The 26,735-nt window shown below is 35.9% G+C and overlaps 1 pseudogene; it reads left to right on the forward strand.

The window, feature by feature from the left end:
* The first annotated feature begins 21,827 nt into the window (after positions 1 to 21,827).
* Positions 21,828 to 22,715, forward strand: LOC109374150 (elongation of very long chain fatty acids protein 2 pseudogene; annotated as a pseudogene).
* Positions 22,716 to 26,735: the final 4,020 nt, after the last annotated feature.

The following is a 26,735-nucleotide window of genomic DNA, read 5'->3' on the forward strand; positions in this document are numbered from 1 at the left end:
ATGTTCTCTCCCTATGGAATCAGGGCATCATTTCTTGTCTTCAACTTATTTTGGATTTAAGGCTGTGTTTTTCTTTTCATCCAATTTAAACTATTTGCTAGTTGAAATGTTGATTTCTTTGATCTGAGAGATTGTTTATAAATGTTATTTATGTTCCAGATATTGGTAATTTTAAGCAGATTTTTCTGTTATTTATTTCTAATATACTTCAATTATAGCCAGATAACATGTTTTCTGTATTACTTATATTACTTTAAATTGATTGGGATGCTTTCATGGCCCATAATATGGTCTAATCTTGTAAAATATTCTGGGTTTAGTTGAAAAGAAATTCTTACTGTGCTGTTTTGGGTGTAATATTAAATAAATGTCAATTAGGTCAAGTTGGTTGATAATGTTTTGCAAATCTTCTATATCTTCACTGATTGTTGCAATGTTTATTCTATAATTAAGAGAAGGATGTTAAAAACTATGATTAAACTTGTGGGGTTTTTTTTTAATTTCTCCTTGCAATTTTAAGATTTTTTAAAAAAAGGTTTTGAAACTATGCTTTTAGGTGTAAAAAGGCTTAGAATGGTGATGTGGTCCTGACAAACTGGTTATTATTATTATGGAATGGCCTTCTTTTCTGGGAATGTTCTTTGTTCTGAAATCTACTTCTTCTGATATTAATATAATGAATGACTCCAGCCTTCTTTTTTAAATTTAAAAAAAAAATTTTCAGTTACAGTTGACTCACAGTATTATGTTAGTTTTAAGTGTACAACACAGTAATATAAATTAGATATTTATATAATTTACAAAGTAATCATACCAATAAATCCAGTAGACATCTGACACCATACATAATTATTACAATATTACTGACTATATTTCCCATGCTATACTCTACAATCCCATGACTATTTTGTAATTACCAATTTGAACCTCTTAATACCCTTCCTCCCTTACCTGGTCACCCCAACCACTCCCAATGAAGCAACCATCAAAATGCTATCTGTATCTAAAAAGTATGAGCTTGTTTCTGTTTTGTTTTTGTTTACCCTGTTTTCTAGATTCCACACATAAGTGAAATCATATGAAGTTAGTCTTTCTCTGTCTGACTTACTCCACTCAGCACAATACCCTCTAGGTCCATCCATGTTGTTGCAGATGGCAAGATTTCATTTTTTTTATAGCTGAGCAATATTCCATGGTATATATGTACCACCTCTTTTTTATCCATCCATCTATTGATGGACACTTAAGTTGCTTCTATACCTTGGCTATTGTAAATAATGCTGCAAAAAACATAGGGGTGCATATATCTTTTGTAATTAGTGTTTTGAGTTTCTTTGGATAAATACCCACAAGTGTAATTGCTGGATCCTTCTTTGTCTCTTGTTATAGCCTTTATTTTAAAGTCTATTTTGTCTAAGTATTTCTACACCCAGCATTTCGTTTTCATTTCCATTTGCATGAAATATATTTTTCCATCCCTTTACAGTCAGTGTGTGTCCCTCAATCTGAAGTGGGTCTCTTGTATGGGTCTTGTTTTTTTATCCTTTCGGTGACCCTATGTCTTTTGATTGAAGCATTTAATCCATTTACATTTAAATTAATTATTAATAGGTATGTAGTTATTACCATTATATTATTCATGTATTTGATTATTTATTTATTTTCTTAAAGAAGTCCCTTTACCATTTCTTGTATTACCAGTTTGATGATGAACTCCTTTAACTTTTTTTTTTCTGGTAAGCTCTTTATCTCTCCTTTGATTCTAAATAATAACCTTACCAGGTAGAGAAATCTTGGTTGTAGCTTCTTGATTTTCATCATTTTGATTATTTTGTGCCAATCCCTTCTGGCCTGCAAAGTTTCTATTGAGAAATCAGCTGACAGTCTTATGGGAACTCACTTGTAGGTAACTAACTGCTTTTCTCTTGTTCCTTTTAAGATTCTCTCTTTGTCTTTAATATTTGGCATTTTAATTATGATGTGTCTTGGTGTGGGCCTCTTTGGGTTCATCTTGTTTGGGACTCTTTGTGCTCACTGGGCTTGTATGTCTATTTTCTTTGCTAGGTTAGACAAGTTTTCCATCATTATTCCTTCAGATAGGTTATCAATCTCTTGTTCTCTCTCTTTTCCTCTGGTACCCTGTGATGTGAATGTTGTTATATTTGATGTTGTCTCAGAGGTCCCTTAAGCTATCCTCATTTTTTAAATTCTTTTTTCTTTTTGCTGTTCTGATTGGGCATTTTCTGCTACCTTGTCTTGCAAATCCTGTTTTATCTAATCTACTGGTGATTCCCTCTAATGTATTTTTCATTTCTGTTACTGTAGTCTTCATTTCTGACTGTCTATTCAATGTTTTCTATCTCCATTTTTCTACCTCCATTTTTGTTTCCTATGTATTTGCTGAAGTTCTCACTGAGTACATCTACTCTTCCTCTAAGTTCATTGTGTATCTTTATAACCAGTGTTTTGACCTCTGCATCTGGTAGATTGCTTGTCCCTATTTTGTTTAGTTCTTTTTCTAGAGTTTTGTTCTGTTCTTTCATTTTGGACTTTATCCTTTGCCTGCCCATTTTGGCTGCCTCTCTGTGATTGTTTTTTTTTAAGTAAAGCTGCTATAATTCTTGGTCTTAGTAGAATGGCCTTAAGGGCTTAGTGACAGTCTCCCTGATCATCTGAGCTAGGTGCAACAGATATGTCCCTTGTGTTGGTTTTCTGTGTCCTCTTTTTTAGTTGGGCCTTGGTTACTGTTTGCATGCCAATGGCAGAAATTGACCCTCAGGTTGATTGGTTGTAAGGCCTAGACATGACTACAGTGGAGGAGCTGTTGTGCATGGGCTGACTCTACAGAGCAGGATTAACTTTAGCAGGGCTCTGGTGCCTGCCCAGCCTGCTCTTTGAGTATGTCATTTGTGGAGGTGATTGCATGGTGCTCTGGTGTGACCTAAAGCTGTCTACTGGATGTGTTGGATATGGGGCCTCTTGCAAAGGGCTCTGTTGCAGGCCAAGGTCATCCAGTGTCTGTGCTCTGCCCAAGGCCACTTGGTATTAGCAACAAAGTGATCTTTAGATGGTTGCCACTTGTACTGCGCTTAAAGGTGCCTGGGAGAGGCTATGCTGTGAACCAAGGCTGGCTACTGCTAGTGCTGGGCTTGGGGCTGTTTAACAAGAAATACAGGGCACATGTAGGCTAGATGCTGTTTGTTTTAGGTTTTTGAACTTTAAGAGATTTAGGAAGTCTGCAGCATAAGCTAAGATAGGCTGTTTGTATGGAAAAGTTACTGGAAATGACTTAGGTGGGCCTAAACAGTGTTTGGGACAGGGTCTCAGGGAATTAGTGGGGTGGGAAAAACTGTGTTAGCCAGGTTGATGATGACTCAGATATGCCATCCACCTAAGTCTGCATGCTGAGAGATGATAAAGACTCAACAAAGGAACAATGGCTTTCTGCTAGCATTTCTGTATGGGAAAAAGCTGCCCCTGCATCCCTTGTCCTTAGCCAGACAATTCAGTTGCTCCTAGTATGTCCCTGGTGTCTTTTGAGCTGTTGCCCAGCATTGCAGTTCAGACTGAGTGAATCCATCAGTGAGTAAGTCCATGTGTGGACCCTTTAAGAGGGTTGCCTGGGACTCCAGCAGCCCTTGTCTCACTCAGTCACCATCCTTGCTGGATTTCATAGGCAGAGTTCTGGGGATTTCTTTTCCTGGCACTGCAACTCTGGACTGGGGAGCCTGGTGTGGGACTGGCACCCCTCACTTCCCAAGCAGGACCTCCACAGCTGAGATATCCCTTCCTATTTTTAACTGCCACGTGTGGATGTGGGACCAGCACATTACCTATCTCAATGTGTTGTACCAATCTCGGTGTGGCTTCTTCTGTATGTCCTTACTTATAGGGCTTCAGTTCAGCTAGACTTCAGGTGATTCTCAATGATGGTTATTCTGTAGTTTAGTTGTAATTTCGATGTGGTTGTGGGAGCAGGCAAGCGCAGCATTTATGTACTTCGCCATCTTGACAAGGACTTCTGACTCCAGCCTTTTTTTGACAAGTACTAGCACAGTATATCTTTTTCCACCCTTTTACTTTGAACTTATTTGTGTCTTTATTTTTAAAATGGGTTTCTGGTAGGCAGCATATACGGTCGTCTTGATGTTTTTATCAAGTTTGGCAATCTGTGTCAATGCTCTTCATTTGTTTGTTTTATTTAAGATCCACATGCCCAACAAGTATCATTTTTATTCTGCATTAAAGATTTCCTTTAATCTTTCTGGTAACGCAAGTCAGTAATTGAACTATGCTATTTCAGCTTTTGTATGGCTAAAACTGTTTTGCCCTTTTTTTTCGGAAGATATTTTCACTGGATATAGTATTCAAAGGTGACAAAGCTGACTTTTCAGTATTTTTAAGATGTTGATCCACTATTTTCTCACTTGCTCTGTTTCTCACTAGAAATCTGCTATTGTTCTATATTTGTTACATTATATATAAAATGTATTTTTCTCTAGCTGCTTTTAACATTTTGTCAATATGATTACTATGTACCTTGGTACAGTTTTATTTATGTTCTTCTCCTTGGGTTTTTTACCTTGAATATGTGACTCCATAGTTTTCATAAAATTAAAAATAATTGCAATTATCATATTTTGCCATGTATAATGCACACCCAAGCTTTTGGCCCAAACTTTCAGGGAAAAAATTATTCATTTTAATTTTTTAATTCAATTTTTTTTTGTTTACATGTAAGTACTTGTTTTTTGTATTATAAAAAATTTTAGTGTTTATTTTTTAATATTTTATGGTACAAGAAATTTTATGTAACAAATAATTACAAAACACAAGAACAGATACAAGGTACAAGAAATTTTGTGTACTGGTAACAAATTTACAATATTGATGCATCAATAGAAGGCCAAGAACTCTTTGTCGTTGCAAGTTCATCATTAAGTTCAACAAAACTGATTATATTTCAGAGTATTATTTTTCATATAGATATCATTATTGATTTCTAGAGTTTTAACTCATAAGCATAAATAAATGAATTAAAAATATTTATATAGATACAGAATTAGTACTGTCCATGTATAATGCATATCGTTATTGTTCCTTCACAAATTTGGGCAAAAGTGTGCATTATACACAGCAAAATATGATATTGCTCCAAATATTTTCTCTGTTCTCTCCTACTTCTCCTATCCTTCACTTGCACGTGTACTAGAATAGTTAATTGTCCCAAAGCTCATGATATTCTGTTTCATATATAATTCTTTTTTTTTTCTGTAATTTATTTTGGATAGTTTCTTCATGTTCACTAACCTTTTCTTCTGTGATACCTATCTGCTATTATTCACAATCCAATACATTTTGCATTTCACACAATTTCGTTTTCATCTCTAAATGTTTGATTTGGGTCTATTTTTATCTTTTTATGTGTCTACTTACATTAGAATACAAATATAATAAATATTTCAAAATTCATATTTATTAATTCTCATATCTATGCCATTTTTGGTTGATCAATTCATTTTTCTTATCATGAATCAGATAATGTATGCCAGGTAATTTTTTATATGATGCTGGCATTGTTAATTTTATCTTGTTAGGTGCTGGATAATTTTTCACATTCCTGCAAATATTATCGGGCTTTGTTCTGGGATGCTGTTATGTTACTTGGAATCAATTTAGTCCTTTGGCTTTTACTTTTAATATTTCATAGTCTGTAGTAAAGCTCTAAACAATCTATGGGTTATTATTTTCTGCTACTGAGAAAAGACCTTTGTGTGTACTATAGCCAATACCCCATGTATTATAAGATTTTCCAATCTGGCTGGTGGAAGCAGGCACTATTCCTATTTTGCATGAGTGCTAGGCCCTTTTACCTCTCTTTTGGATAGTTATTTTCCTGACCTTGGATCACTTTCTTATACCCATGCACTGATTAGTACTTAATCACCAGGTTTTATTTTTAACACTGCAATGTGTAAGGCAAATATCCTGGAATCACTTTAACTTGCTCTTTCCAAAGCCAAATGCAAATGTATTCGTTTCCCAGCCCTTCAGAATATGTGAGACTTGACTCCTTTTCTCTGATAACACAGGTACTTGAGAACTGGTGGAGTGTGTTAGCTGGATGTATCTTTTTCCCACAGGTGACAGGACAGGAGGATAGAGCCATAGACTATGATTTCATCCTTGAGACTTGTTCTGGCTAAGGTATGTGACTTATACCTCTGTGTGCTGAGCTGGTTCCAGGTAGGGACCAGTCTTACCAGGAAGAAAAGGTGTCTTCTATGATGTATAAATTTTAGATTCTAGTAGTTTTTTGGTAGATCCCTTCTCTATTAAATCAATAAGATATTCCCTGAATAAAGATGATATATTTCATAATACCTAAACTATATATCTTTCTTACCATAATGAACAAACCAGAACTTTGGGTATTATACAATCATAAATAAAAATAATTGATTCTTGCCTTATCCCCATAGTCTTTTACAATTAAGTAGGATGCTAGATTTAGATTTTGATTGTTTGCTTATTTGTTCTAAAGTTTATTAATCTGAGAAAAATCCCTTCTATTCATAGTTATCTGAGAGTTTTTTTCTTTTAATAATGAATAGATGTGGATATTTGTGAAATTGTTTTTTGTTCTTCCATTAAGAAGAGTATGGTTTTCCTTTACTTGGTTAATGTGGTGAATTATATTGATCTATTGATGAATGTTAAACCATTCTTGCATTGCTTATATAAATCGAAACTTGACACAATGTGTTATATTTCTTTGTGTTTGCTGTATTCTATTTGCTAATATTTTGTTGGACTTTTGTGTTCATTTTATGAAGATACCTTTCTTTAGTTTTCTTTTTCTTAATTTTTACAATAACTTCTTTTTTTGATATTGTAATGCTGGCTAATATAATGAGTTGGGGAAATGTTTCCTTTTCTCTATTTTGAGAAATAATTTGAGTAGTATTAGTATTATTTCATACTTAAATGTTGATATTAATCAGCAAATGTATCTGAGCCTGAAGTTTTATTTGTGGAAAATTTTTTTTATTTCAGATTTAATTATTTTAATAGACATAGGATTATTCAAATTTTATATTTTGTCTTGACTCATTCTTGGTAATTTATGTATGTCCTACACAAAATTCATCTTTTTCACTTATATTGCCAAATTTTTGGCATGAAGTGCTTCATAATAAATTACTATGATGATGATGATGCCTACAATATCTGGAGGATTTACACTTTTATCTTTCTTTCCTCCTTGTACTTTCTTTGGGTTTACTTTATCTTGCTTTTTACCTTAGAAATTTAACTAGTTGAATTTTAGGTCTTTCTTCTTTTTAATTAGAGTACTTCATTTAAAATATATTATGCCACTTCACATGTATGTAAGGACCTACAACAGTTTACTTCCAATTACTTACTCCTATCTTTTTTCTCATTGTTTTTATACATACTACATTTACATAAGCTATAAAAACAAAATATATTGCTAATAATTTTGCTTTAGACAATCAGTTGTTAGAAGAATTAAAATAGGAAAATAAATTTTAATTAACAGTCACTTATCTCATTTCCTGTAGTCCTTATTTCTTTGTGTAAGATCTAAGTTTTTATCTGATATATTATTTGTGCATGGGGAATTGTCTTTAATTTTTCTTGTATACTAAATCTACTGGAAATAAATTCTCATGGGTTTCATTTTTATTTGTGTCTGCAAAAGGTCTTATTTATCCTTCATTTTTGAAAGATGCTTTCACTGAATTTATGAATTGACAGTACTTTTTCTTTTAGTCCTTTAAAAATGTTACTCCATTGTCTTCTATTGTGTATTATTTCTGAAGAGAAGTCATTGAATTGTATTTGCTTCTTTGCAGGTAATGTGTTCCCCCACCCTTATCCAAGCTTCCTTCAAGGTTTTCTCTTTGTTTTTCTTTTGTTTTGTTTTTTTCAGAAGTTTAATATGGTATGCCTAGGAATGTGTTGTTATTGTTTGCTATTGTTTTTGTATTCATCTTGCTTGGTGTTTTCTGAGATTCTTAAATGTGTGATTTAGTGTCTGTCATTAATTTTTCATTGCAAAAATGTGTCATGACTTTTCTGACAACCCAATATGTATACATACATACACACACACACACATACACACACACACATATTATATATAATCTTAAAACTTAGCAATCTACCTTCTAATAAACTAATACATGTAAAATTTTAGAACCTTATGGCATTATATTTTCATAGTCTCCTGTTTGTTTTACTGTTGCTTTTCAAGATTTTTCTGTATATGTTATAAATCTCAAACACATTGCTGGTATTTTGCCTTTAAGCAGTTTATAGCTTGTTAATTTTTTAAATCAAAAGTATACCTTTAATATATACCTTATTTTGTATTATTTTCCATATTGGTTTTTTTGTTTGTTTGTTTTGTTTTTGTAAATACAAGTAACATTTGGTGTAATATCTTTTAGCCCAAAGAACTTTAACAAGTATGTGGCAATGTATTTCCTCAACAATTTTTGTCTTAAATGTATTTATTTCACCATTAATTTTGAAAGATATTTTTGCTAGATATAGATTTTTCGTTTGATTTTTTTCCCCTTTTGGTACTTTTAATATGCACTTCCACTATCTTTGGACATACATTGTTTCTGGTGACCATGTGCAAAGATTCTAATATTTTTCCCTTTGTAAAATGAAGTGGATATTTTTGCCCTACTTTTAAAAAGATATACTGTTTATCAATGTTTTTCTTCTTTTTTCTTATTTGGGTGACAATGGTTAGTAAAGTTACATAGGTTTTAGGTATACAATTCTGTAATGCATCATCTACATATCATCACATTGTGTATTGACCACCTAGAGTCAGTTCTTCCATCACCATATAGTTGACCCTATTTTTCAACAACTTGATTGCAACACACAACAGTGTGGTTTCTATTGGAGATTATATATATATATATATATATATATATATAGAGAGAGAGAGAGAGAGAGAGAGAGAGAGAGAGAGAGAAAGGAGAGAAAGGAGAGAGAGAGAGAGAAGAGGGAGAGAGAAATTTGGTAAATTAATAATGCAATTAGACTTAGCTAGATTGAAGTTTAACTCACCACACAGCTTGCTATCTAGCTACCTGTGATTAGGCTTGGTTTTTTTGCAGTTTTATCCATCCTGATATTCAGCTGTTTCCTCTTTCTTTTTTCCCTCACTGATTAACTTAAGAACTCTGTTTTATTCCCTCTTGCAAGGCTACCTATATGTCATTAATTAACAAAATCCTAACCTGAAAAGAGCAATTTCTTAATCCTCACGTGCCTGGACACCGAAATCCAATTTACAACTTTCTTATAGTATTCACTGGTAACACATAAAGTCCCAGGCCATGGTGGCTGAGTCCAAGTCCAGAGTCTGGAGATAACATCACTTCAAACAGACCAGACCCCGGGAAGGAATGTCAGCTCTCAGACCTATTTGACTGACTCCCCCTTTCCTGTATAAGAAAAAGCTAATCTGAAGTTAGGGGCAGTTGTCTATTCTAAGACTCTGCCCAGGCAACACCCCTGCTGGTGTTTCTCTCCTTACTATCTGGCTGCCACTGACTTCCTAAGTTTAATAAAATCTTTCTTTGCTCTCCCACTTTGTAGAGTCTTGTGTGAACGCTTTCACCTTTTGTGAACAACCAGGAGTTAATTCCATGCCAGGATATATATATATATATGGATAAAAAAAGGTATACACATTTTAAGAAAGAAAAAAATGATTTAAAAATGTAATAATATGTACTCGCAACAAACCATGACTACAAGTCACACTCGAATTCATCTTTTGTTATCAGTATATATTGAGGTTTACCATTTTAATAGTTTTTTCCTTTCTTAAAATGTGTATACTTTTTCTTTTTGGCACCATCTGTATATATTTGGGTTTTGTCAAATGTCTTGATATTGTCCCAAATGTCATTGCCCTGCAAATTCCAGCAGCCTCAGTTTCCCTGACCTTTAATCTCTGTCTCCTCACTTCATTGAGACAGCTATTCTCTGCTTGGTTTCCCTCTCTTTGTATCACAGGTAGAAAAGGGACTCCAGAGAAAATACCTTCTCTCAGGCATCGTTGTGCTGTGCTGTGTAATGATTATCTTTGGAAAAACTGTTTTCTCAAACATGGTTTTCAATTTTCCCATTGTGTACACAGGAGATCAAGTCAGATACCAGTTACTGTGTTAGGACCAAAAAGCAGAGGTTTCTTTCGTTACGCTTATTTAATGATTCTATAGTCACCCATGTGCACATTTATAAGGCTCTTCTCTCTGCATAACAATAAACTTCTAATGTGTACATATAGCAAATGGAGTCTGGTAATTAAGCAACTGATTTTAAATTAAATTAAAATGTAGCTTTTCTCATGTCCTTGAACTTCCCAACTGTGGTTTTTCATATTGTTTGGCTTCTATCTGGTAATTTTGAGTTGCTCACAGATCCCATTGGATGAGCTCCTGTCACTCTCACTGCACATGTCTAGTCTCCACTTGTGCCCATTTTTGCTCACTGGGACCCCTCCCATGAAACGGGCTGGTCTTTCCTCACTTTTGATGAAATATGAATCCCCATCCAAACCCATGCCCATCAAAATGACCTAGACTTAGGATGGTCCTTTTGGTCACAGACCCAACATCCCTCAGCAGAAGCTTCAGTCTGATTTTTGTCATCTTGTGTCTGGGTGGTCAGCGCTAAGGGTGAGTATGAATGAAGGAGAAGGCAAGGAAAGTAGACAGCTTAGACTTATCATAGATTGAGGTGATAAATGTTTTTTGAGAGTCTGCCATGAGGCAGGCACAGAGGTGGTGCTAGTATACTGGTACATTAGGCAAATGAGATCCCTGACCCTGTTTAGGATCTAGAATCCAGTTCAAATAAACTAAAACAACTTTAATATAATTTATCAATAAAATTTTACTTTGTATGAATTAGTAAATGTAATTTGTCCTATATGAAAATGTTCTTTTTGTGAATTACACCGATGTTGGTGTAACCCTTAAAATCACCTGAAATATCTTGATAATGTATGCTTCATTCTTAATACTAAATGCATCATTGATTCTTAAAGCACATCTCTAGTTTATCTGGAAACAAATAGATGAGAGCACTAGAGTACAGAATATTAGAGGACTGCAGACTCTAAATGTCAAGGAATCCTGAGTGCCTTTTAAGGAATACTCGGTACTCTAGGAAGCATTGAATCCATCATTCTTCTCTTTTGTATCACTATCCTTGTAGGACATTTATGCAATAAAGCCCTCCTGGTTTATTATAAAACCCTTACTGCCCAGAATAGCACTTGATGGTCTCCCACTGTCACCAGTTAAATGTCACAACTTTAGAATATCCGGTGTTCTGTGAAGCCAACAAAATTTCAATTTTTAATGGCTAAGAAGTTTTTATTTTCCCACTATAGGTGTAAAGTAATTTTTAAAAAATCATTTTATGGTAAAAGTGTTTTATTTTATCTTTTAAGTAATTTAGCTTAAATACAGAGGGTACAACCTTCTAGCAGGAATAAATAAGAAGCAACCTAGTCTTGTTTTTGAGAAACAAGTACATTTTCCTGCCTCTTTCTTTGATCCTGAAAGCCAAATGCCTTTTCAAGATGCACATAATGCTAAAACAAGAGACTAACAAGTTCATGGAGAAAATGTGTGCTTTAATTGAAATATAATTGTGTGGTTCTTATATTTTCTTTCTATATCTCACAATCGTCTCCTAGTGGCTTATATATTTTTCCTTCTAATGTTCTCCTGCAGCTTTTCTCTTTCCCTCTGCTCACTGAGTGGAACCAAACTAACTGATATCTGTCTGTTGGAAGTCTGCAGCTGAGCAAAGGTCACATTACATATTTGTATCTAAGGATATCATTCATCAGAATTGGTTTTCCATGACCAGACCTCTTTTTCTCATTTTGCTAAACAGGGCAAACTGCAAGTATTAATGGAATTAATTGTTTTCTTCCTCCTGCCTTCCTCTCACTTTCTTTCTCCTTTTATTTCCCCTTTTCTTTCTTCCTGTCTCTCTCTCTTTCTTTCTTTCCTTCTTTCTCCCTTCCTTCCTCTCTCTCTCCCTCCCCCCTCTCTTTTTTCCTTTCTTATTTCATGATTAAAAACTGGATGGTATAACGCATTTGTCATTTTTTATCTCTCCTTGTTTTTCTGGTGTGAAACTGTTTTCTAGGTAGAGATTAATTCAGGCAAAACTTCCTACCTTGTTATGTAAATTGCAATATTTATGAAGAAGATACTAATTTTGCTGCCTGTTTTCAGAGTTGTCATTAGAGTTTTGTCAAACATCAATTCCAACATGGTTTTCTGTCACTTGTGCAAGCCCATGCTCCATTATTCATTTTTATTTGATGCTTTTCTTGTGGGGATGATCAATGAATTTAACAGCTTCTCTGAGATTAAACGTGTGACTCTGAAGGTATAAAATAAGCAGAAAAATGCAAGGTTGTGGGTCTAGTATAGACAAGCCTAGACCACATCATGTTCCCAAATAGCCTCTCCATCTCAATTCTTCATTAAAAAAAAAAAAGGCAGAATGTCTTAAAATGCAGGACTAGGGCATGTCAGGGGCTCTGTGGTCATGTTTAATTCTAAAGGTACTCTAGGTAACTGTCCAACACCTAGTGAGGCAGGTGTACTTTATCTGGCTGTCTCATATGATTAGATCTGATCTTGTCACTTGTCAAGATTAACATTTAGAGAAAGACTTAGGGGAAGGGCTGGTAAGATATTTTAATGGCCTTTTCCACCCAAGTGAGAAATGGTTGGTTGCTGATACATATGGAGGATTCCACCTGACTGAGCAAGATGACATCCAATTGGAGCTCAAGAAGAAATAGCAAAGGAAGATCTAGCACACAGTATGAATGGGAATTAGAGGCACAGGCATTTGGTATGAAGGAGTTATCTCCAAAGGTGCAGGGCTCCAAGCACTAGCCTGGAACGTAGGGCACAGCTCTCAGGCGGAGGTGGGCCTCAAGATCAAGAGAACACAGGGGCATTAAGACATTCACTACAGAGTGTCTAGGGTACAAACACAGTCATGAGAATTGGGGTCAGGACAGGGACTGGTGCTCAGAAATTGAGTGATAGTCATGTTATCAAGTCCAGGCACAGAATCACGTGGTGGGCCCATTAATGCTGAACCCCAGGTTTTCTTCTGCAACTGGCAGTTTTTCATTTTGTGCTGCACTCAAGATTGGTCCTGGAGACCAGATGCAATAATACAGAGGCCTCCTTTTTGGGGCGAGTGGCTGCATGTGAAGGTTGGCTACACGGTGGGGTCTGGCAGTTAGTATCACTGTTCCTGAGAGCAGGGCCATCAGTTTCAGTCTCCGTGAGACCTTTAAATTAGCACCATGCCATAGCATAGACTATATAGCCCGTATTTGCTCATTCACATGCAGTGAGGGTGGACACTGGTGATAGTTAGGATGTCTCAAGGCAGGACCAGGAGGTTGCTTCTGTAGGAACAATTTGGTAGCAAGGTGGCATTCAGGGAGTCGGCACCAGTGACTCTATAGCCAGAACTTCTGCATATGACACTGGGGCAGAGGCTTTTGTTTGGTATGATGTGGGCAAGACTTGGTCCCCAAGTACAGATTCCAGAAGCAGGTGAGAAGCTGGCTTATGTTTGAGGTAGGAAGAGAAATTCCAGGACTACCCAGTTTTGTTTCGTCCAATGGAAACTTTAGCTGTGCGATTTCATGGACTGGTTTAATACACTTTCATATGATGTTTATAGGTAGGGTATCTGTGTAATATATTGTTCAAACTGGGAAAATTTTGAGAGTAAGAGTGGGAGCTGTGGGATTTTTTCCTGAGATAACAGGTCTCAGCAGTCCCAGGCAGACCTATGTATGTTGTGCTGACCCCACGATGCTGAAAAGGTATACAGAGCTTTTTTCCTTTTCCGGGAGAGAGCAATAGCCAGTTCCCTTGTGGGCTACTGAAGGGACAGTGGGAATGAGAAAACACTGCAGGAGACACACACACACAAACATGTACCCTGTTGGTGCCCATATTTTGTACCCTAGCTTGGTGGCAAAAAACCATATATCCCAGAAAAATCCTTCGCCCTGTCATAGAGATGGCTGGGCGAGGGATCATTTCTCCCTTTTCAGGTTTTACAGCACATCAGGGAGCATTATGAGGAATTCTGTGATCTACACTAGGACCAGAGAACTTCAAAGATAAACAATGTCCAGGAAAACCAGACAACTTCAAAGTCCAGAGAAGAAAGGGCCAGAAAACAAGGTTCAATGGTGGGAAAATGAGAGGCTAGAAATCCCTGCCTTCTTTTGGTTCTAAAAATAAAGGCAAATTTATATTAGAATGTCGTGTTAAATATTGTTGTACAAGATGGTCTGTTTCATTAAAGCATGAATTTTTTAAAAACCAGTAATTATTTAAAGACAAGATGTAATGTTTTCAGCCATTGCTGAGGGGAGAGGCATTTAAATATTCAATACACTCTTTTTAAGGTCATTAGTTTCTTTTTTCTTTAATTGTAGAGTTTTAATTATCAGTGTATATGAGCCCTACAAGATTATTTTTTTCTTCTCTCAATGTGGAAGATAAGTTGGAAGAATCTGTAAAAAAGAAAGCTTGGAGGGATCAGGACCTGAGAGGCAGTCACAGTAACACCAATAAAAATAAATCTCTTAAACTACAGTGCTCATGGCCAGGATGAGGTTTTTGATACTAATTTGTTCTGAAGCCATGGACATGAGGTTGCAGGAGGTATTTGGTAACTTGATAGACTTAATGACAGGTTGAAATAAACAAAAATAAGTGGGGGATGGGGTGGGAAAGGGCTGGACAGCAGAGCATTGTAGCCAAAATCTGGCCTTGATACTTTGGACTATATTAAGTGGTAACTGAAAGGTTAATAATCACTTACTGAGTTCTTATAACCTGGCAAGCTCTGTTCTGTGTTCTTTATACATTATATATTAATTCACTGGTCCTTCACAACAGCCCCAGGTGGTATACCTATTATTTGCCCCATCTTAGCAGATGAGAAAACTGAGTCATCTAGAGGGTAAGGAAAATTTCTAAGGCTGAGAGCCTGTAGTAACATGGTAGGACAGGAAATAGGAACCCAGAGACCATATTATTAATTCCTATAATAGACTGTCTTCGATGACAGAAACCTAAACAGAGAGAGAAAGAGAGAGAAGAAAGGAGAGGATGCATTAGATTGGTTATATTTAAATCTGTCTTTAATTAAATTATACCATCTGTAGATATACTATTGTCAAAATTATTTATGGATACTTACACTAACAATATGTATTTTTAAAATAATAAATAAAATCCATTTACTTAATCTGTTCTTATATAAAATTAGTCGTTTAGTTTAGATTTTGAAGCAAGTGCTGGTTTTGAATTCTGTTCACTAATACTTTAGGATTTTCAAATTAATATTTGTAAGTGATATTAGTCTACAATTTTCTTTCCCTGCTATGTTTATCAGATTTATATCAATGTTATACTTGCTTCATAAAAATAGGCTAAATATTTTTTCATGTTCCTTGGTTTGCAGCAATTTATATTGAATTGGGCCTATCTAATCTTTGAAGGTTTGGTGCAATTCACCTGTGAAAGCATCAGACCTGGTACTTTTTTTTTTTTTTAATGAAAGAAGACCTGGATAATCTGTATTTTATTAAAATTAGTTTGTTTAAACTTTCTATCTTTATTGGGATAAATTTTGGAAATCTTTATTTTCCTAGGAAATTATTCATTTTGCATAGTTTTCTTTTATAATTGTATGGAAATAGTCAATTTTAAGATTTCCTCTGTTTTAATGATGACTTCCCCCTAGTCATTTGTTATTTATTTATTTATTTATTTATTTATTTATTTATTTATGTGTGTGCTTTTACCTTATCTCTTGATTAGTTGGTCAGTAGTTTGTAAATTGATTTATTATTTTTTGTTTTCTTACATCATTAATTTCTGATTTTGTATTCAGTATCCCTTCATTTAACTTATATATGAATTACTCTTTTGTCAATTTGTAGCTATTTAATTTGGAAATATAATTCATTTATGTTCAGTTTTGAACCTAAAATGAAATATTTGAGAAAGTTCAAAAATGTAGGAGAAGACTGGAGTCTGAAATGGGATAGCTATGTGAAATTCTTGGTGGAAGAAGTGACCACAGGATTGTTTAGTACAGACATATTTAATACACAACGTTATTAATTAAACAATTAATTTTGTTGGTATGTTAATTTATTAGTTCAGCTATGTTGTAACCCTCCTCTGAGAGTTCAGATCCTCAGTAAAATTCTCTACACATAACTGACTTGTGCATTTGTGTTTTGGGCAAAGCAAGTATATTCCATGTGGAGGACAGCATGTCAGAAGGCAAAGAAAAGCAAAGAAATTTGAAAGACAGACAAAACAGCAAGGAGAAAGCATTCTGTAGAAAGAGGAAACCAGAGGGAGAAGAAGAAATCACAGGAGCATGATTCTTGGGAATTCACCAAAGTGTTGAGGGCTGGGAATTGGACATTGCACGGTAATTGAGATAGAAGGTGGAGGGATTTTTACTTAGTTATTACAAGTATTTGGTGACCTCATGGAGACATTTAGGTTACTAGACACTGTCCTTCACAAAGCTTTTTTTCTCTCCAAAATGAGAAGTGTTGTTTACATCCATGGCATTGAGATTAAAATTCTATGGAGTATCTGATCCTGGCAATCTTTCCCCTACCTCCACATTGTGTTGGAAGTCTAAGCTGCCTCCCTCCAACTGCATGAGAGTGTAGGACATTGTAAACTACTTGAGATATTGGCGTTTATCAGTACTTCTGAGGAGAAGACACAAAATTAAAAATGTAACAGAGCCTCTTTGGCGATTGTGAAGTTGAAAAGTTCTGATGTATTTTTCTTGTGATTACTCAGATCTCAGTTCAGTTATTTAGAAATAAGCAAGCAAGCAAACAAACACACAAATACATACATACTGCCTCTCTCTATATACAATGTTTCCACTTTCTTAAGCCCTGGCTTGTCTTTCTTAACCATCAGTACCTATTAACTCATTCTGTACTCCTGAGTGATAAGTGGAAATAAAGCACTGGACTATTTGAGGTGCTAACTATAGTTATCATAACAAGCATCACCTACCTTACTTCCTGCTGCCTCCTTCTGGCCCAGTTCACTGGCATTAGTCACCTCCAGGAGATGGGGCCAAAGCTACTGCCAAAAGGGTAAGCAGATTAGTACTTGATTCCAGATCTCCTTGATGTTTCTTGCAATAAATCATTGTTTAGTATCTTTAATGAGCCTGGTACCATGCAGCTCATCTAAATTTTTAACTTTACCTCTAAGCCAAGCCATGGAATCTCTGCAAGCCTCTGAAAAAGAGCACATGAGGTATTGGCATTGCTGCACATTCATTTTCCCTAGACCACAATTCTTATAATTCCCAATTCATATTTTTATGAAATTTTCCCTCCTAACGTACAACTAAAACACATGCAACCTATCTCTGGACATACTTTCAAGGTTATTTTTTCCTTGTTTATATGCCCAGGGAAGTGTATTTACCTTGAATTATATACATTCTTAGTGATACGTGCCTAGTGCTAGGTAATTCAGTTGGTGAACACCTTTTCTTTGGCAACAAATCCAGGCTGCTCTCAGTTTTTTTTTCTTTTAATCTGGAAAAATTTTAGTTGAATTTCAGAAATGAAGCCTGGCTGTAAGAATCCAGAGTTCTGAATCCCAGCTGTTGCTCAATTATTGGTTTGGAGTGTGATCCTGTTGTCTTTAAAATTGACATTAGAACCTCAAGGAAACCAAGGCCTCTTCTACCATGAAATCTCCCTAGTGGCAGGACTTCCCTTGTGATTCTCACTCCAGGTGGCATTGCTATCCCAGGAACTTGGGTCCAGGACAAAATTCATGGGTGATAGGGACCCTGGAAGGGGGAGAACTGGTTGTCTCTGCTGTACCAGCTATTCATACAAATCCAGACAGGACCTGAGAGCAGGTGAGCTAAGATTAAAGAGTCCATTCTGCCATGCTGCCAGAAAATGCTGGGCAAAAGCCTACAATGCAAGCCAGCACAAGGATAGTAGAGAGATGAGGGGTGGAAATTGGGGAAGAATGTTGTTTGCAAGAACATTCTGATGGGCTGAGCAAATGGGTTCCGATAGGGTTATGTTGTAGTCCACTCAACATCCATCGCTATGGAACTTTATACAAGGCTTCTCGTTCAGCATTTTCCTCTGTTAGGAGAAAAGCATAGCTACTCCTGAGCAGGAATATGTGAGGCAGTCCAGAGACAAAATGCTTTAACTACAAAACTGGCCAGATTTTCGCTGCTGAAGTCTTACCCATGCTTTAAGGCTGAGCTCGGGAAGCTGGTCATGACTACACATTGATTGCATTCTTCTTTGAATTCCTATATTATTTTTCTATAAGCCATTTGTTTTGATGTAAATTGTAGTCTGACTTGGATTATTTAGATGCCTGATTCATTAACCTAATTTCATTCTGTAGGCCACTGGCTCCCTAGGGCAGGTAGCATATGCTATCCTTCTTCTACAGCCCTCCCCCTTTCTGCACACACACCTCTTAGCAGAGTGATCATGATTAGGCAGAGTTTGATAAGTAAATACTGAGTTACATTAAGTTGGATGATTGATTAACCAATGTGATCACTGAGTGAAACAGGCAGAGAGGACATCCTCCTGGGGAAAAGCACTCAACTCACTGGAACGCATCTCAGTGGAGGTGCTGTGGGCCCTGCACTTGATATTTTGCAAAGAAAGCACTGATTTTTTTTTTTTATGTCAAGGGGATCTGATCTCTAGCATGCCGTATAGGCTTCAGTATCTCTCCTGTTTGACTGCTTGTTGAAAACCCCTTGCCTAACTATAGGGAAAATATGGGTAAGCCTCTTCCTAGGAGCAGAATCACTTACTCTTGCAGATGTCAAGATCTCTTATAAATCAGTGCTGGTTTAGCCAGTATATTATTGCTGCACGGATAGAAATCTGATCAATGGAACAAAATAAAGAGTCAAGAATGAGATGTATGAGTATATGATCACCTGATTTATGATAAAAGTATCACTCAGTATATTGAGGAAAAGAATAATCTTTTTAATATATGTTGCTGAGACAATCAGACATCTATATGGAAACATTGGACTTGCAAGTCAAAGACATCTCCATATTGTCAGAAAAATATGATCCCCATCTCACCATAAACAATAACGAAAACAAAATGCCAATTCTGGATGTATTGCAGATCTAAATATGAAATGTCAACCAATAAAGCACTTAGAGACAGACATAGGAGAATATCTTTATGACCTGAAAATAGAGAAAGATTTCCCAAGGATTACACAAGATTTTTAAAAAGGAAACTAAGTAAAAAGGAAAAAAAAGAAAAGAAACCACCAAAAACAAATAAAAAAACTTCATTAAGAGGGTGAAAAGACAACTCAGATGTGTAATACCCATATCTAAAAAATAGGTGATATCTAGAATATCAATAGTGGAAACACAGATGACTCTTAAAAATGGGAAAAAACTATGAGAAAGCTCTTCATAAGAGGATATTAAGTTGCTGATAAACATAAGAAAGTATTCATACTCATTAGTCATCAGAGGACTTAAAATTAAAACCATAATAAAATACCACTATATCCCTACCAGAATGGCAAAAAAAAAAAAAGCAAACAAACAAAAGCTTAAAAAACAAGAATAGGAAGAAATCACTTCTCATTATAACTTTCTTTAGTATTTTTTATATTCTATCTTGCCATGAAAATTTTTGAGTAGTTGTAGTTGATAAGATGTAATTTCCAAAATGTAAAAGTCCCTCAAATACTACCATTTGACTTATTCTTAGAGCTTTCCAGGTCAAAATCTCAAATAATTATTACTGTGTTACCATACAAAAGATCCGGATGCCTGCATGATGAAAGCCAAAAGTCTGGAGGCAACACTGGTGGGAAGAAAAGCAGGTTTATTCAAAATAAACCTCCTGACATTCTGGGAAGATGACAGACTCCAGTCTAAAGGCCACCCCCACTCCTCTGCCTCCCCCCAGCATGGCCAAAAGATTTTATAGGCAGGTAAGGAGAGGCAGAACAAAGAAAAGGGAAATTCTTGGAAAAAGGCATTTCCCAGAGGCTGGTTTGTTTGAGGGATAGGAGTGGATCTTATACAGATGAAAAAACTTCTTTCAAGTCATTGAGCCAGGTATGCATATGGTCTGAAGCAAACAGAATCATCAAAACTGGTATGCAAAGTAAATATACAGTAAACAGAATCATTAAGGTTTTGAACTCTTCATGGAAATACTCCTGTGGAGGCCTTAGCACTTCTCTATTTCAAAATTATAAAATCTCTTTGATGTCTTGTGCTTTATCTTGAAAGGAAGTTTCATCAAATATTAAAAGTAGTGTTTTTATCATTAGTGTTGGTGGTGGTTTGATTAGTTGTGTTTATACTTTTTGTGTTCAGACTCACCTTCCCCTTGGTATTATAGAACACTGTAACAAAGCTAGCAAAAAAGCTGTATTTCCCAAATCTCCTGTTAGAACTAACTTTCAATTAAGATAAATCATGATTATCCTCTGATTTTTCATACAACATATTGCTAAGTAATCTTGTGTGTATGTGTGTGTGTGTGTGTGTGTGTGTGTGTGTGTGTGTGTGTATAGATAAATAATATATATATTATTTCAAAATTAAAAATTCTGGAAAAAAAAAAAACGAATAGGAAGCAATCTTGTCTAGCACAGACTTGAGAGTCAAAAGATTGGAGCAGAAGGCCCTGAAAAGAGAGGTCAAGTTCTTTAGCAAAGATTTTGGAGACACCCTGCACTTGCAAGGAGGGGCCTTCCTAGACTACACCTCACAATTTTTGAGACTCAAAAAAGTGACTTGCATTTTAAAGACACTGCCCTATTGTCAAGCAAATCACCTTTCCAGGCCATCACAGTCCATACACCAGAACTTTGATAGTCCATTGTAGATACTCAATTTTCTGAGCACCAATTATTGAAAAGACTGTTTCATTCTCCATTACATTGAATGATGTTTTTTTTATCATAAATCAGGTGCCACGTACACCGCTAAAATTAGTGTGCTGCTTAAAGATGTATTGATTTACAATAGACCTTCAGGTCTGCAAGGGTAAGTTATTCAGCTTTTTTCTTCTTCAAAATTACCTTGATTTCGTCCTTTGTATTTCCATATGAATTTTAGAAATGACTTGTCAATTTTACACACATGAGCACAACTGCTGGGAATTCGATTGGGACTGTTTTAAACATGTAGGTTAATGTGAAATGATGGCCTTGGTTTTGTGCTACTCTATCTCATATTTCATATTTAGAAAAGCCAATTTAAAGCAAAGGAGCTGTTACATTTGTTCACAGGCACATTACTACACCATGACTGAGCTGATTAAGAAACAGATATAAGATCAATGTGGCTTTGGAACTGCTCATCCTGACTGTCACATGACTATCTGTCTAAGGCACTACTGGCTTTATTCTCATCCTGTTATTTCCTTCATTGGCCAAACCGTTAGGGGGACTCAGAGATTATATTGTTTCAATGAAAACACTGAATTTAATCTAGCAAGGCCTCCAAAGTCATTTTAGAATCTCTATTGAAAATATTTAATTGTTGAGAGTGAGTACAAAGGAGAGTGGGGCAGAGGGACTCTGGCAACCCCGGACAGTGTCTTACCACCCATGGGATTGCAGCACCACAGCTGCTGTGGATCATGGAGCATGTAAAGGCTTTTGAGGATGAAGCCAATGCTTTTATAGACAACATGTTTGGACCTTGAGATTCTTGAGTCAGAGGATGGCTCATGTTGGATTCTTACCTTCCTACCTTTTTTCTTATTGTCATATGTCTACTTTTAATATGACTGGGTAACAAATATATGAAGCACAGACCTGCTCTTTCCCTTAGTGGTATCCTAACCTTGTATAATCTTGGAATCGCACTTCTCTCCATGTATATGCTGGCAGAGCTTATTTTCTCCAGTTAGGAAGGAGGCTACAACTTACAGTGTCAGGACCTTGCCAGCGTAGGGGTAGCCAATACTAAGGTTGCCAAGGAGTTATGGTGGTACTACATCTCCAATTTATAATGAGTTCCTGGACACAATTTTCTTTGTTTTGCAGGGGGAAAAAAAGGTTACTTTTCTTCATGTATGCCATCATACCTCTATGTTTAATATATGGTGGTGTGTTTTGAACTGGATACCTTGTGGGCAAATTTTCTCTGATCCACTATGAACAGTTTTATCCACATTCTTTTGTCCTCCTACTATAAGCTGTCTGTGTTTCCATCAATACACAAGTATCTTTTGTGGAAGAAATATCTCACAGAGGCTCAACTGGTGGAGTTTGTGCTCACCATCACCCACATCATGAGTGCTGTCATGAAACTATGTGGCTTCTCATTCAGGTGTTTTATCTTCCAGTCTTATTACATGCTGACATTAGTCATCCTGTTCTTAAATTTGTTTCCAAACATATAAAACAAAAACAAAAAAAAGAAAGAGATGGAAGAGTCACCAGCAGGGAAAGAAGTAAAGAATGGTTTTTCCAAAGCCTACTTCACTGCAGCTAACAGAGTAATAAGCAAGAAAGCACAATAAATATGAAGTAACCAGACAAAGCATATATAATAGCCTAACAGATTCGCTTGTTTTAAAGCAGGGACTAAATTGAAAGTTATACATCTTTTACCATAATCTAATTTATTTTGAATTTATAAAGCATTTGTACCCAGAATGTATTACTATCTTGCTATTAGATTAGCTTGTTAACTGAATACTTCTGTCAGCACTGAGATGGGGCTGAACTCTGTGGCCCTCAGAACTGGTGCTTCTCTCTCCTTCCCCCAACCCCCACTCTCCAGACTTAACCCCTCACCAGAAACTGTTTTTATAGTGCTTTACATACATCAAAGCCAAGAAACATGGAGCATTGTTTTTCACAGCAAGCCTTCAAACTAAAATCAAGACTTTTGTTCACATTAAAAAATATTTAATTAGTTATTGTCTTCAATACATTTATAAGTAATTTATGATGAAAACAGGAAAAAAAACTCACCTCAAATATCAAGGAGGCAGATGTATTATAATTTTCTATAAGATGGGCATCGGAAAGAAACTTAAGAGCCCTGTAGTCTCCTTTACAAATGACCTTCTGAGCCTGCTCTCTGCTTTGCAAGATTGTTACTTTTCCTCATCATTCCCTTTCCTTTCACTTCCTTGATAGACTAGCCACTGAGATGAGGTGCAGCTCCAGTATCATGCAGGTCACCCAAACAGGAGCTGGTAGAAATGGAGATAGAGGAGGACGGAGTAGAGATACATTTTTTATCTCTAAGGTCTTCACCCTCAGAAGACAGGAAGCAAAATGCTCCAGCCAGTCAGATTTGCCCTCCACTAGAACTCACCTGTGGAACTTCCTCAATAAAGAATAATTTGCAAGTGACCTCCCAAGGGCATGCAGTGGGTGGCCCAGAGCTATCCAAATTTAGGCTATAATTTTTGTTTTTTCAACATTTTATCTTTTAAATTTTTCAAGTATTGGAAATTGAATTTTACAGTGAACTATCATATACCCAAACTCAGGTTCTATCACCAACATTTTACTATCTATGCCCTACCACATTATCTATCTATCTATCATCTATCTACCTTCATGTGTTCCATTTATCAAATCAGCCTGTTGTGTTTCAAAACTAATCACAGATTAGCACTGAGGACGTGCTCTGCTGGCAAGATAGAATAACAGGGACGGGCTCCCCATCCTGTCTGAAACAATAAAAATAAAAATGAAGAAACATCTGAAATAAAGATTTTTCAGGCACTGTATAGAAGGCAACACAGAATAATGACCTCTGAGAGATATAAAACAAATTGGTGAACTCACCAATGGACCCAGCTTACCACCTTGGAAGGGTTTCCAGGCTGCAATGCAAAATGATAAAACCCAGGCAGAGCCTGGCTGGCTACCTAAGTTCCAGAGATGACATTGAGAGTCTGGGGAGACAAAACAGATAGAGTTCACAGAACTAAGTGCTGGAGAAGAAAGAGATGTACAGAGATAAAACCCCCAGAAATATGCAGGGGGGGTCCTTCTCAAAAACTCAGGTGAATGCTATTCAGCACATGCATGTAAAGAAGCTATTCAAGGCCACAGAAAGAACAATCCACCCAAAATTAGAGATAACAGTGGTTGTAACTCACAGAGCCAGCAATATTAACCAGTCCTACCAGTCAGATTAGAAAAATCTCATGATTCTTAGAGTACTGAGTACACAGAAGAGTGTTTTTTATTTTATTTATTTATTTATTTAATTTTATTTTTTTAAGATTTTTTAAAATTAGAATTTGTTGGGGTGCCAATGGTTAGTAAAATTATATGTGCTCCAATGTTCAATGCAGCTTTATTTATGGTGGCCAAAACATGGAAACAACGCAAGTGTCCTTCCGTAGATTATTGGATAAAGAAGATGTAGTACATATACACAATGGAATACTACTCTGCCATAAGAAAAGACAAAATAGTGCCATTTGCTACAACATGGATGGATCTTGAGATTAAGAGGCCAGACGATTAAATTCGTGAACTTGTTGCCACAATGTTGCTAACCTTTTTTTGATATAAGATAGATTATTCATTATGAATTTGTACCAACTAGACAAACAGTTAACTGAGTTTACTATTTGGGAGTACTGAAAAGGCTGCATGAAAAAGTTAGACGACCTGAACTTCTCGCCAACAATTCATGGCTCTTGCATCACAACAATGCACCAGCTCACATGGCACTGTCTGGGAGGGAATTTTTAGCCAGTAAACAAATAAGTGTATTGGGACACCCTCCCTACTCACCTGATCTGGCCCCCAATGACTTCTTTCTATACCTAAAGATAAAGAAAACATTGAAAGAAAGACATTTTGATGACACTCAGGACATCAAGTGTAATATGACTACAGCTCTGATGGCCATTTCAGAAAAAGAGTTCCAAAATTGCTTTGAAGGGTGGAGTAGGCATTGGCATTAGTGCATAGTTTCCCAAGGGGAGTACTTCAAAGGTGACCATAGTGATATTCAGCAATGAGGTATGTAGCACTTTTACTAGGATGAGTTTACGAACATAATTGCCTGACCTCATATTATGCTAAATGAAATAACTCAGACAGAAAAAGGCAAGAACCATATGACTTCACTGATATTTGGGATATAAAACATTGAAGTCTTGCCTCAGTAATTGAGACTATGCAGACCTAGACTCAGCAACTGTCTAACCCCACCCAATAAATATTAAAAGCAAAGTCCAAAAGGAACAAAATGTGTTCAAGGTAACTTAATGGTAATCTGGAACAAAACTCAAGAACATTTATTAAAATACAAAGCTATCTAACACTCTAAAATATAAAATTTGCAATCCAATAAAAAAACTACCATAAATAAAATAAAAGCAGTACATATTATTTATAATAGAGGGAAATATCAATACAAGAAGACTAACCTATTAAAATTAGCAGAGAACATAAAGTTATTATAAATGCTGAAAATGTTAAATAGACACTTGGAAGATATAAAAAAGTCACATCAAACTTTTAGTATTAAAAAATAATGTGAGATTAAAAATACACTGAATGAAATTGACAATAAATTAAATAATGCATAAGAAAGATTAGTGTGGGAAGCTCTTTATTTGTCCTTTGATTCTAAATGATAGCCTTGCTGGGTAGAGTAATCTTGGTTGTAGGTCTTTACATTTCATCACTAAATATTTTCTGCTAATCCCTTCTGGCCTGCAAAGCTTCTGTTGAGAAATCAGCTGACAGCCTTAGGGGAGCTCCCTTGTAGGTAACTAACTGGCTTTCTCTTGCTGCTTTTAACTTTTGTTAAAAACCTTTGGTCTTTAACCTTTGGCATTTTAATTATGATGTGTCTTGGTGTGGGCCTGTTTAGGTTCATTTTGTTTGGGACTCTCTGTGCCTCCAAGCCTTGTATTTCTATTTCCTTCACCAGGTTAGGGACGTTTTCTGTCATCATTTCTTCAAATAGATTCTCAATCCCTTGCTTTCTCTCTTCTCCTTCTGGAACCCTAAGATGCCAAAGTTGGTATGTTAGATATTGTCCCAGAGGCCTGTTAAACTGTGCTCTTTTTTTTGTATTTTTTCTTTTTTGTTGTTCTGATCATATGTTTTATACTACCTTATTTTCTAAATCACTGATTCGATCCTCTGCTTCATCAAACCTGCTGTTGAGTCCCAGTATTGTATTCTTCACTTCAGTTATCATATTCTTTATTTTTGACTTTTTCATTTTTGTGTTTTCTATTTTCATTCTTATGTTTCCTATTTCTTTATTGACGTTCTCCCTGAGATCATTGAGCATCCTTATAACCAGTGTTTTGAGCTCTGTTTCTGGTAGATTGTGTGTCTCCATTTTGTTTAGTTCTTTTTCTGAAGCTTTGTTCTGTTCTGTTATTTGGGACAGATTTTTTTTTTTCTCTCCATTTCGGCTGCCTCACTGTGTGTGTTTCTATATTTTAGATATGACTGCTATGTCTCCTGGCCTTAGTAGAGTGGTCTTATGCAGTAGGTGTCTTGTGGGGCCCAGTGGTACAATCTCCCTGGTCACCAGAGCC

Source organism: Hipposideros armiger, unplaced genomic scaffold (assembly GCF_001890085.2).
Source record: "Hipposideros armiger isolate ML-2016 unplaced genomic scaffold, ASM189008v1 scaffold_797, whole genome shotgun sequence".
In the NCBI taxonomy this organism is placed as follows: domain Eukaryota; kingdom Metazoa; phylum Chordata; class Mammalia; order Chiroptera; family Hipposideridae; genus Hipposideros; species Hipposideros armiger.